Genomic DNA, 11,119 nt, shown 5'->3' on the forward strand with positions numbered 1-11,119 from the left:
ACAAATTGAGGAGACTCGGGTGTCTGTGCCTCACCCCCCCTACCAGAAGACCAACTGTTTATGTCGCCGCTGGTATTGATGAAGTTATCTCCTCCGCCGCTTTCTGATGACATCAGATCTCTGCCATGTTGGCATCCTATGCGAATGGCAGCATTTCTTTCCCCTTGCCGGGCAACCAAAGCAACGGGTGAGTCCTGACCGGCCCTCAGCAGGACCCGGACCGAGAAGCAGTTTCCGCGGGCTCTTAGCCCCGGGCCAGGGAAGTTCCGGGAGCCGGAACTCAGCCGCTCCGTGCTCGGTGTAAGCTCCTATAAGAGTAGGCTCCAAGAAGCAGTCCCCGCGGGCTCAGTTCCGGGAGCCGGAATTCGGCCGCTTAGTGCTTGGTGTATGCTCTGATAGGAGCAGGGTCCAAGAAGCAGCCTCCGCAGGCTCCGCAGCCCTGGGCCAGGGCAGTTCCGGGAGCCGGAACTCGGCCGCTCCGCGCTCGGTGTTCACTCCGATAAGATCAGGTTCTAAGAAGCACCCAGGCACTGAACCCTAGCAATCTGTCTGCAAGCCGCAGGCGAATGGCAGCCTGAAATTACCTGTTCTATGGCTGAATGAGCTGCGGTCAGTTGAAAACAGGGATGGTGACGTCAGCTTTCCCGGTTTGGGGATTCTTCTTCCCTATTTTATATACTAAAATATTGATGAGGCTCAGGTGAGAGTAGATGAAATACACTGTTATTTGACTTGGTTGTGAGATCTGATTAACAGCTGTATCACTACTCATTAATTTTGAAATTTCTGAATCATATTCTATTCCCTCTTAGAGGAAGGGAATCTGGGAACAGGACTAATGTTACCAACAGATCTACAACCTTATGATAAATATCTGCTACTTGGACATTTATAGCACTAAGTGCCACCTGTGTAGAAATGGTTGATTCAACATTTAACATGAGCACCAGCAATAAATAACCATGATCTAGACTGAGCTTTAAATATCAGGTGTCTACTATGTTGTTCACTTTGTTAGTAAACACAATACAGATGGGGTAAGACTAATATAAACTGTATAACTCTATCAGATAGTGGGATTACAGTTTCTTAAATGAAGAAAAATAGGGTTGAAAGGCAAGAGAAAGTTTGAAATACTTAAAAATAAACAGAGATAAGGCAAGAGATAGGTAGCAGATGAAGGCTCTAAAGAAGGAGTAAAAAAACTAACTAATGGTAATAAAATAATAATAAAAAAGGAATAAGAAAATATGGCTATTACTGGGGGGAGAGAGTAAAGAAGGGGAAATAGAAGGGGCAAAAACCAAGGTATAACAAATATAATATCAAAACAACTCAAACACACAAATAATTTTCCCCCACCTAAGTTAAACCAAAGTGAATTAAAATAAATGGGTGAAGAAGAAAATAATTAACTAAAATTATATTAAAAACTATGTCACAGACTGGGGTTGTGGCTTAGTGGTAGAGCACTTGCCTAGCATGTGCAAGGAACTGGGTTTGATCCTCAGCACCACATAAAAATATATAAGTAAAAGTATTCTGTCCAACTACTGTTTAAAAAAAGATTTACGAAGTATGTAAGAACTTTTCATGTAGTAAGAACACACACATAGCCCACAACCACACAAAATGGAAACAAGTTTAAAAAAAAATAAATAAAATTCAAAAAATTTGAATAAATAAAAAAGAATAAAAAATTGAGGTGAATGATGAAGAAAAAAGCTTTTAAAAAATGAGATACATTCGGCTTATTTTGACTGATCTGGACCAAACTGTTGATAAAGATGGATTTTCATTCTTTGTATATATTTTGGGCTCTTCAATCCTTGGATCAAGGGTCCAACACCTTTGTGCTTCTCGCCTAGCTTTCAATCATTATGGCTAGGAACTGAAGCTTGCTGTAGTAGCTCTCAGCTTCCTGTCTTCCTGTATAAGTTTGGATAGATAGTGGAATGCTCATAAATTGCGTACTCTTATAGTGGGTGTGGGGCAGAGTTCTAAATTGGAAGTTGCAGTAGTTGGAATTTAGTCTTGGCTGACATTTGGAACTCTGTTTGGTGGGTATTTGTGTTTGATCCACACGCCCTGTTCCTGGGGAAAGACAGATCTAGGTTGGATGTCTGCATCTCAGGGTTGGGTCATACCAAAAATTTCAAGGGGAAGAGTCCAAACCTTCACAGGTTTCACATTCACCACCATGGACACAAATCACCTTCCATCAGAACCACAATACAGAAGCTCCTCTCTGGTCATTGCTGGCATTCCCAATTGCTCCTATGAAATGCCAACAATAATGGGGGCTCTGTATTCACAGTATCTGGAGCCTGGATGCCCTAGGAACAATTCTGTTTGTCCCTATTTTAATTACACTGGCCCAGACACACTCCAGGGTGCAAAATAGGGAACTGCTAGGTCAAGTTGTCAATCTCCTTTATGAGTTCCCTTTGTCCTGCTTCTGCTGTCAGCCATGGATGCTTATAAATACATCCCATCCTAGTGACCCCTGTTTCTGCAGAACTAAGCCAAGCAATTTTGTTGGCTGTTCACTCAACAATCTCCCTTAACTACTTTGGATATATTAGGATCATCCTTTCTCTGTATTCCATGGCTTCTCCTAAGCTCCCCAATTTTTTTTTCTGCTACGCTTCCCTTTTTCTCTCTCTGTCTCTCTACTTCCACCCCTCAGCACCTATGGCTGCTGCTGCATTGATTGGCTAATCAAGATGGAGCATCTCAACATATTATTTGTTACATTATGTTCAGAGCAGAGTTTCTGACTCTCTCTCTCTCTCTCTCTCTCTCTCTCTCTATATATATATATATATATATATATATATATATATATATATTAATATATTGTACAGAATTGAATTTCAGTGAGTTTCCTTAGTTACCAATTTCACTGATGAGTAGTCTTCCCATTTCTAAGTCTGGAGCTAAGAAAATGATAGCAAGTACATCCTTCCCCAAATCCACCATTTACCACCTCTTATATTTACATAAAGTAAAGAAAAATCTGGAAATATTCATGTATTATTTAAGGAAATGGAAAGTACCTTCAAAAATAGAAACTGAAGAATTTGAAAAATTTGCCTCATCAGAGTAAGACTACAACTAGTAAAGGGAAGGTGCTTTCAATACATACAAATGTGCACTAAAATACATACATACACACATACCTATTAGTATACATATAAACTATGTGTATACTAATATATGAGATATGGATAATGAAACAAGTGTGTGTAAACAGAAGAGATGAACAAATGGTTATAAAGGCTTACTTTTTACAGGACATCATTTTTTCTTTTCGAGTTTTTCCTTGTGGCTATAATATTCATTTAAAAATTAAAAAAATATAATTTAAAATAATGTGTCTACTTGACCATAATCAAATATGTTTACATATATCTTGAATATAGTGGTTATTAAAATAGATTTAATAAAATATATAAATCCAAGAGAAAGAAAACAAGCAAGTAAGCTGCAATAACTATTTAATGGGCTATGTATTCCTGTATATTGTTAAAGCAGGAAGCTGATAACTTGATCTATTATAAAGAATCTTCACACCTGTAATAGATTTGTAAAAGACCTATAACATTTTATATGGAATGTGGCATTAGTGATAATGTGTGATAATATATTAAAGGCACCCGCACATTTATTAACCTCAGAATCTTACTTACAGAGTAAAAATTCTGAGGTCATTTGTCTTAACATAGAATCGCCACTTGTCATAAAACAGAACATAGTGACATTGACAATAGAGGAATTGCCACTGTTTTTCTTAATGTGCATTTGCATTTTATATTCATATCCAGGAAAATCTAATTGTAGGATTCCATCTCCTTTCTTTCCTCCCTTCTGTCACCCTATGATTTCCAACCCTTCCTCAAATTTGCATACATTGACATTTTCAACATTTCAAGAATTAGGCAGCTTTATTTTGCTATGCTGAAATATGAAAGCATCTAGCAATTATGTCTCATTGATATTCAATCCTAGTAAGTGTACTTCTCAAATAAGGACTAGCATTTATTATTTTCAGAACTATCTCCTGGTGTGTTTTGTTGTGATAAATCCTTAATTTCCATATGTAAATCCAATATCTATATCTTTTACAAAGTCACAAGTATTGTGGTACCTTGGGAATCATTTTTATGGCTTATACACAGTAGATGTATAAATTAATTACTAGATTTTTCTGACTTTTATCAAGAAGTAAATCAAGAGGGAAGGTTATGATGACATATTTTTAAAATATCATCTAATAATAAATATATTTAACATTTGATATATGTCTCATTAATTACTGATTGCTCATTTATAAATTATCCACATAAGTAACATTAAAAAATTACCAATTTTTTTTCTCAAGAATTTTAGTAGTCCAGACTACTGGGCATAGTTCAATGACTCATAGAAGACTTAATTAAAATAGTTTGTATTTCTAAGCTCATTCATGTACTTGGATGAGTTTATTTTCCTTGAGAATATAAGCTCACTTCAATTCCTGGAGAAACTTCTGTGACTTCTTTGAAAGTTTTTTTTTTTTTTTCTGTTAGCTGAAAAACCCTATCAGATGCTCCTGGAACCTTACTATCTGGCCTCTTCTTCATATAATATAGCACCTTGATTTTTCAAGACCCTTAGGAAGAGTATCTGCTATTCTTTTCAATATTCTGATTCAACTGATCAGGTCAGGCCCACCCAGGCTATTGTCCCTTACCATTAACCAAAATCAGAGATTGTCTTAAATATATCTATAAATCTCCTTTATATTTGCTATATAATCATTTATGGAAATATCATTCCATCATATTGGTTGACCTATCCAAACTGAAGGATATGGAAAAATACAGCAGAGGGGCAGTTCTTTTGTGCTCTTTGTTAAAATTCTACATACTCTAGTGCCTCATTAAAAAATATCTGAAATGTGAATTACCTTATTTGTTGTTCTTTTGAGTTTGAAATAGGCTCAACACTTCTGTTACATACTACTTAGAATTTAGATAAAGTGTGATCTCAGTCTTCTAAATGTCAATGATTTGTGTTATTCCAGTGGGGCTCATATATTATTGAGGAAGAGGAAAACTGCATGTCAAAAGCAGTTTCCTCTCAGCACTCCATTTCAGTCCAGTGCTAGACATAATCTGTTGGGATGTAGTTATATAATCTGGGAATTGTTGCTGTCCTAACAGAAACAGTGTCTTCCTGATGTTGCTCTTTAAGCTAAATATCTAATGTATTTACCTGTTTTTTTCCCAAGCAATTTATTAAAAAAAAATCCACAATTCCTTCTTGTTATCAATGCCCATGTACTTGATATATTTGCTGTGATTTATACATCATATTTTCATATTCACTTCTAGTCATTTTATCCTTTTTGTTAACTGCATTTGTAATGTAAGTAAACTTTATTTTTTTATTGTTACAACTTATTATCTAATGTAGTTTTATATCCCTTTATCCTTCCCCGATCTTCCAGGGTCTGAGTGGGAGGAAGATATTCAGTGAATGTTAGATGTGGGATGGGCCAATGCATTCTCTTCAACCTCACTTTTCTCTCTCACTCTCTCTCTCTCTCTCTCTCTCTCTCTCTCTCTCTCTCTCTCTCTTTTCTCCTTAAGAGTTTATATCATTATCTGACTCTTTTCATTATATTTTGGTATACTTAAACAGAAATAATCTGCTTCTCCATTGAGCATGTTTTTGAATTAGTTTATTTATTTTTTCTTATCACTTTTTTCCTAGCTTTATCAAAGGGAATAATATCCAATAATATAGGGTCTGGTCAAAATTACAAATGTAGTAACTTTTAACTACCTAAGTTGATGCGGACACTGCTCTCAGTTGGGCTTTAGTACTTCAGTAAACTTTGTATGCTCTCATATTAATGTACCTAATATTTTTTCTTGGTTTATTTTCCTTTTTCTTCAATCATTGAATTTATTGACCTTTTCAAATAGTCACAATTTAAGTGATTCTGTATACTGACTTTTCTAAAATGTCTTGTTTTTTTTCCTAATCATTGTTTCCTTTTTTAAACTTAATATTCTGTATCTTTTCATTCCTCGTATTTCCTTTCATTATTCCTTTTTGCTGCTTCATCATTTTTTTCCCATTACTTAAAGGAACATGTAATTTTGATACTGTTACAATTCCTCTTTCCTTTCCAAATATTTCAGGAGCCTTCTGTTGTATGACTTATGCAATTTAATTTTGGAAAAACATGAAACAATATATAAGAGGCCTAGTAACATATAAATATTAAAGATTCCAATAGTATTTTTAATTATTATTACAAACATACAGAAAATTTATCTATTTTTACTTCATCCATAATAAATAAAAAACACTTTAGGGTCTTCTCTTTCCTGTAGGAAGTTTGTTTCTTGAGTCTTATGAAGGAAATATTAATACTACTTAATTTAATATACAATAAAAGTTGTAATCAAAAATATACCTTCATGTTATATAGCACAGGAGGAAATACAGTATGCTGAGAAGAGGAATCAAGTTGTCTCCAAATGCATGTGGCTTTTTTGATTTTGAGACTATCCAATCAATGATGCACATTAAAAGTTAATAAGTTTATAAGCAAAATATGTACCTAAGTAGTGGTAAAATATAAAGTAAATGATACTTTAACTGGATGATGTTGAAGTAAATTAAGTACTCACAGGCAAATTAAAGATAAGAAAAGAGGACTGTCTCATATATCTATCATATAATGTAGTTGAATCAATAATTTATTTGGTACAAGTGTCCAAGTTGCTATTTCACAATGAAAAATATCACTTTTTTTTTTCTTTTTGTGGTGCTGGAGATGGAACCCAAGACCTTGTGTATGTGAGGCAAGCACTCTACCAACTGAGCTATATCCCTAGCCCACACAGTTTTTTTTTTTTAACATAAGAGTTTTAAAACATAATCCAGTTAAAAAATTGGTAACCTTATACAAGTCTCCTGATTTCTCTAAATAAACATTTTCCTGATAGTAAAACTGATAATACTCAAAACAAAGTCTATATTTGAATGGGTTGTAACTTTCTGTACATGGTCATACAAACTGAGGATACAAATAACATTTTGGGGGATATAATTGTATCAATAATTGAAGATATTGTAAACTGTTAACCTGTTGAGAGCCACAGCCGAAGGGGCCCCAGAAAACTTCCAGCTGCCAGCAAACTTCCAGCTGCCGGCTGATGATTGGCTCACAGCGGCCCCAGCAACATCTAGCTGATTGGCTCCTCTGCGGTGATGCTCATTGGGCTGTTTCCCTGCCCTTTCAGACCACGGAGCTGCTCATTGGGGGACTTTTTTGGCTCCGCCCACGTGACCCAGCCAATCGGCCTCAAGAGCAGGAGGATTGTGGGAGGTGGAGAGAAGCTTGTGTGGGAGAGAGAGGCTTGTGGAAAGCCGGTGGTGGCAGTTGAGGCTCTGAGGGTTTTTCCTGAGAGGCTGTTTTGTTTGGCGTGTGTGGTTCTAAAAATAAAGTTAGTTTCTTTTGACAAGTGGCTCCTGATTGTGCCCAGCCAGACTGCGGCATTTGGTGGCTCGCACGGGGAGCGACTGAGGGTAAGTGAACTGCTCGCCCCTGAGGGCAGGGCAAGAGGATGGGTAGCCATTTTAAGATTCTTCTTTTGTTATTTTGTTTCACTTTTGTTTTAAGTTGCCTGTCCCTGGAGATGTGTAAGATGGAAGAAAAACCGCTCACATCTGAGGAACAGATAGGGAGAAAGGACGGATGGACATTTCAGGAGGCTATTATAATGATTTTGTGTTGTTCCAATTTTGTTTCACTCAGTTTCAGTTTTGTTAGGCGTTATCTTGTTGAGTTGTATTATAGTAGAAATACGGGATCAGAAATTAGTAAAAAACAAACTGAAAGAGTGTTAAGTAAATTGTTAGAGGAAGGAGGCATCTCAGTAAAATCAAGAACAATCAGGGCATACGTTGATACAATACAAAAATGTAGCCCATGGCTTTTTAAGGAGGAGTTGTTAAATATATCACAATGGAACCATCATGGTGAAGATTTAAAAAGAATAGAAAAGAAAAGCCCAGGGACTCTGCCAGTTGGCACATTGCCATTGTGGACGTTCATATCTTGTTTGCTTAGTCCAAAGCCTTCAGTTCAGACAATGGTAGAGGAAGAAGAAGACATAATGATTCAAGTAAAAGAGAAGGTCTCTCAAGTTAGTCAGACAGAGGAAAAGATTCAAGTAAAAGAGAAGGCCTCTCAAGCTAGTCAGACAGAGAAAGAAAGTGTAAAACAGAAAAAGCCATCAGGGGGAAAGTTACAACAGGAGACTGCTACTAACACCTTTCTATCACCAGAGGACGTAAGTGTCCAACTAACAAGGCCACCTCCATATGCTGGGAGGTCCCCAACCCCCGCAGTTGATAGTTGGGATCCTGAGACAAGATCTCAAATATTAACATGCCCTGTATTTGAGGCAGGAGGGCAGCGATTTTACCAAGTTTTAAATTTCAAAACAGTGAAGCAGCTAAAAGAGGCTGTAACAACCTATGGTCCTCAAGCACCCTTCACTGTAAGCATGGTCGAATCCATTAACAACTTGAACATGACGCCAGCAGATTGGGCTAATATGTGTAAAGCTGTGCTAAATGGAGGACAATACCTGTTATGGAAGGTTGCCAATGAGGAATTTTGCAAGGAGACGGCTAGGCGAAATGCAGCAGCTGGTTATCCTCAGAGAAATCTAGATATGTTGTTAGGAAAGGGACCTTATGAGGATCAGCAGCAACAAATTGCATATGATCCTGGTGTATACGCACAAATTGCTGCAGATGCAATTAAGGCATGGAAGACTTTACAAGGACATGGAGGTTTACAAGTTCAATTATCTAAGGTAATACAAGGAGCTAATGAACCTTATGCTGAATTTGTAGATAGGCTTATTCAAACAGCTACCAGAGTTTTTGGGAATACAGAACAAGCAATGCCATTACTAAAACACCTGGCTTATGAGCAAGCGAATCGTTGGTGCAGAGATATCATTAGACCATGGAAACATGAAGATTTAAACACATATATTAAATTATGTAGAGACATTAATGAACAAGAGCAAGTCGTGGCAGCTGCAGTAAAACAGGCTTTAGATGCCAGAGACATTAATGAACAAGGGCAAATTGTGGCAGCTGCAGTAAAACAGGCTTTAGATGCCAGGCCAAGAACATGCTACAATTGTGAACAAACAGGACATTTTAAAAGGAATTGCCCCATTGGAGGAGGGTTTAACAAAACTAGGTATCAAAGGAGTAGAATACCAGGTATTTGCCCACGATGCCGTAGAGGGAGACATTGGGCTAATGAATGCCGTTCTCAAACCACCATAGAGGGTACTCCATTATCAAAAAACGAACAAGGACCAGGTGTTTATCCACGATATCGTGGAGAAAGGCATCGGGCTCCATTGCCAAAAAATGGACAGGGGGGCCCAATGCTCCGGGGCCCAAAACCACAAATATACGGAGCACTGGAGGAACCCAGCAACCCCATCAGGGTAGTGCCCAGGACACATTGTCCATCAGATCCCTCATCAGACAAACCAGAGGGAGCGCAGGGTTGGACATCTGCGCCTCCGCCAGAGCAGTACTAACTCCAGAGATGGGAGTTCAAATCATTCCCACAGGGGTGAAAGGACCTCTTCCCAAAGGAACAGTAGGCTTATTATTGGGACGCAGCTCTTCTACTCTAAAAGGACTTATGATAAGTCCTGGGGTAATTGATCCCGATTATGAAGGTGAAATAAAAATTATAGCCAGTTCTCCAAAGGGTATATCAGTAATTTCACCAGGAGATAGAATAGCACAGTTACTAATAATACCCAGCCTACATGATAAATTTTCCAGTCGTACTGTAGAAAGAGGTTCCAAGGGATTAGGCTCCACAGGTGTAGATTGGGCTATGCTTTCTTTAAATTTAGATTCTCGCCCCATGCTAAAACTAAATATTCAAGGACATGAATTTAATGGGCTACTGGATACAGGTGCAGACCTTAGCATCATCTCTCGTCAAGAATGGCCAAAACATTGGCCATTACAACAAGCCACTCAAACGCTTCGAGGCCTAGGAGTGGCGACTAATCCCCATAGAAGTGCAATGGTATTAGATTGGAAGGATCCTGAAGGATGTGAAGGAACTATACAGCCATATGTATTGGATCATCTTCCCGTAAATTTATGGGGACGAGATGTCCTAGATCAATTAGGTTTGACATTAACAAATAACATCAACCAAAATGCACCCACTATTATGACTAGACAAGGTTTTAGGAAAGGAAAAAGATTAGAAAAACAAGAACAAGGTATAGCAGCACCAATACAAATAGATCAAGGAACAGACAGACATGGGTTGGATTTTCAGAAAGGGCCACTGAGACAATAAAAATTACTTGGAAATCAGAAAGACCAGTATGGGTTCCTCAGTGGCCCCTGACTAAAGAAAAGATACAAGCAGCCCATGACCTGGTCAAACAACAATTAGCAGAAGGACATATACAACCTTCTGTATCTCCCCATAATACTCCCATTTTTGTCATCAAAAAGAAATCTGGTAAATGGAGATTATTGCAAGATTTAAGAGCCATTAATAATGAGATGGTTATTATGGGACCTGCTCAATCAGGGATTCCTCAATTGTCTGCTTTGCCAAAAACCTGGTATGTTTTAGTTATAGATATTAAAGATTGTTTTTTTTCAATTCCAATTCATCCTGAGGATAGTCCACGTTTTGCATTTACTATCCCTGCACTGAATCATGAAGGTCCTGATCAGAGATATGAATGGAAAGTACTCCCTCAAGGGATGGCTAACAGCCCAACTATGTGTCAAATTTATGTTAACAAAGTAATCCAGCCACTTAGAAATCAAAATCCTGAACTACAAATATTTCACTATATGGATGATGTATTATTAGCACACAAAGATAAAAACACATTGCTAGAATGTTATGCCACACTTACAAACTTATTAAAAAATTATAATCTAGAGATAGCAATAGATAAAGTACAATTAAATTTTCCAATTAATTATTTAGGAGTTCTATTATCCTCAACCATGGTCCGTCCACCAAAAATTC

This window comes from Marmota marmota, unplaced genomic scaffold, assembly GCF_001458135.2.
Source record: "Marmota marmota marmota unplaced genomic scaffold, marMar, whole genome shotgun sequence".
Taxonomy (NCBI): domain Eukaryota; kingdom Metazoa; phylum Chordata; class Mammalia; order Rodentia; family Sciuridae; genus Marmota; species Marmota marmota.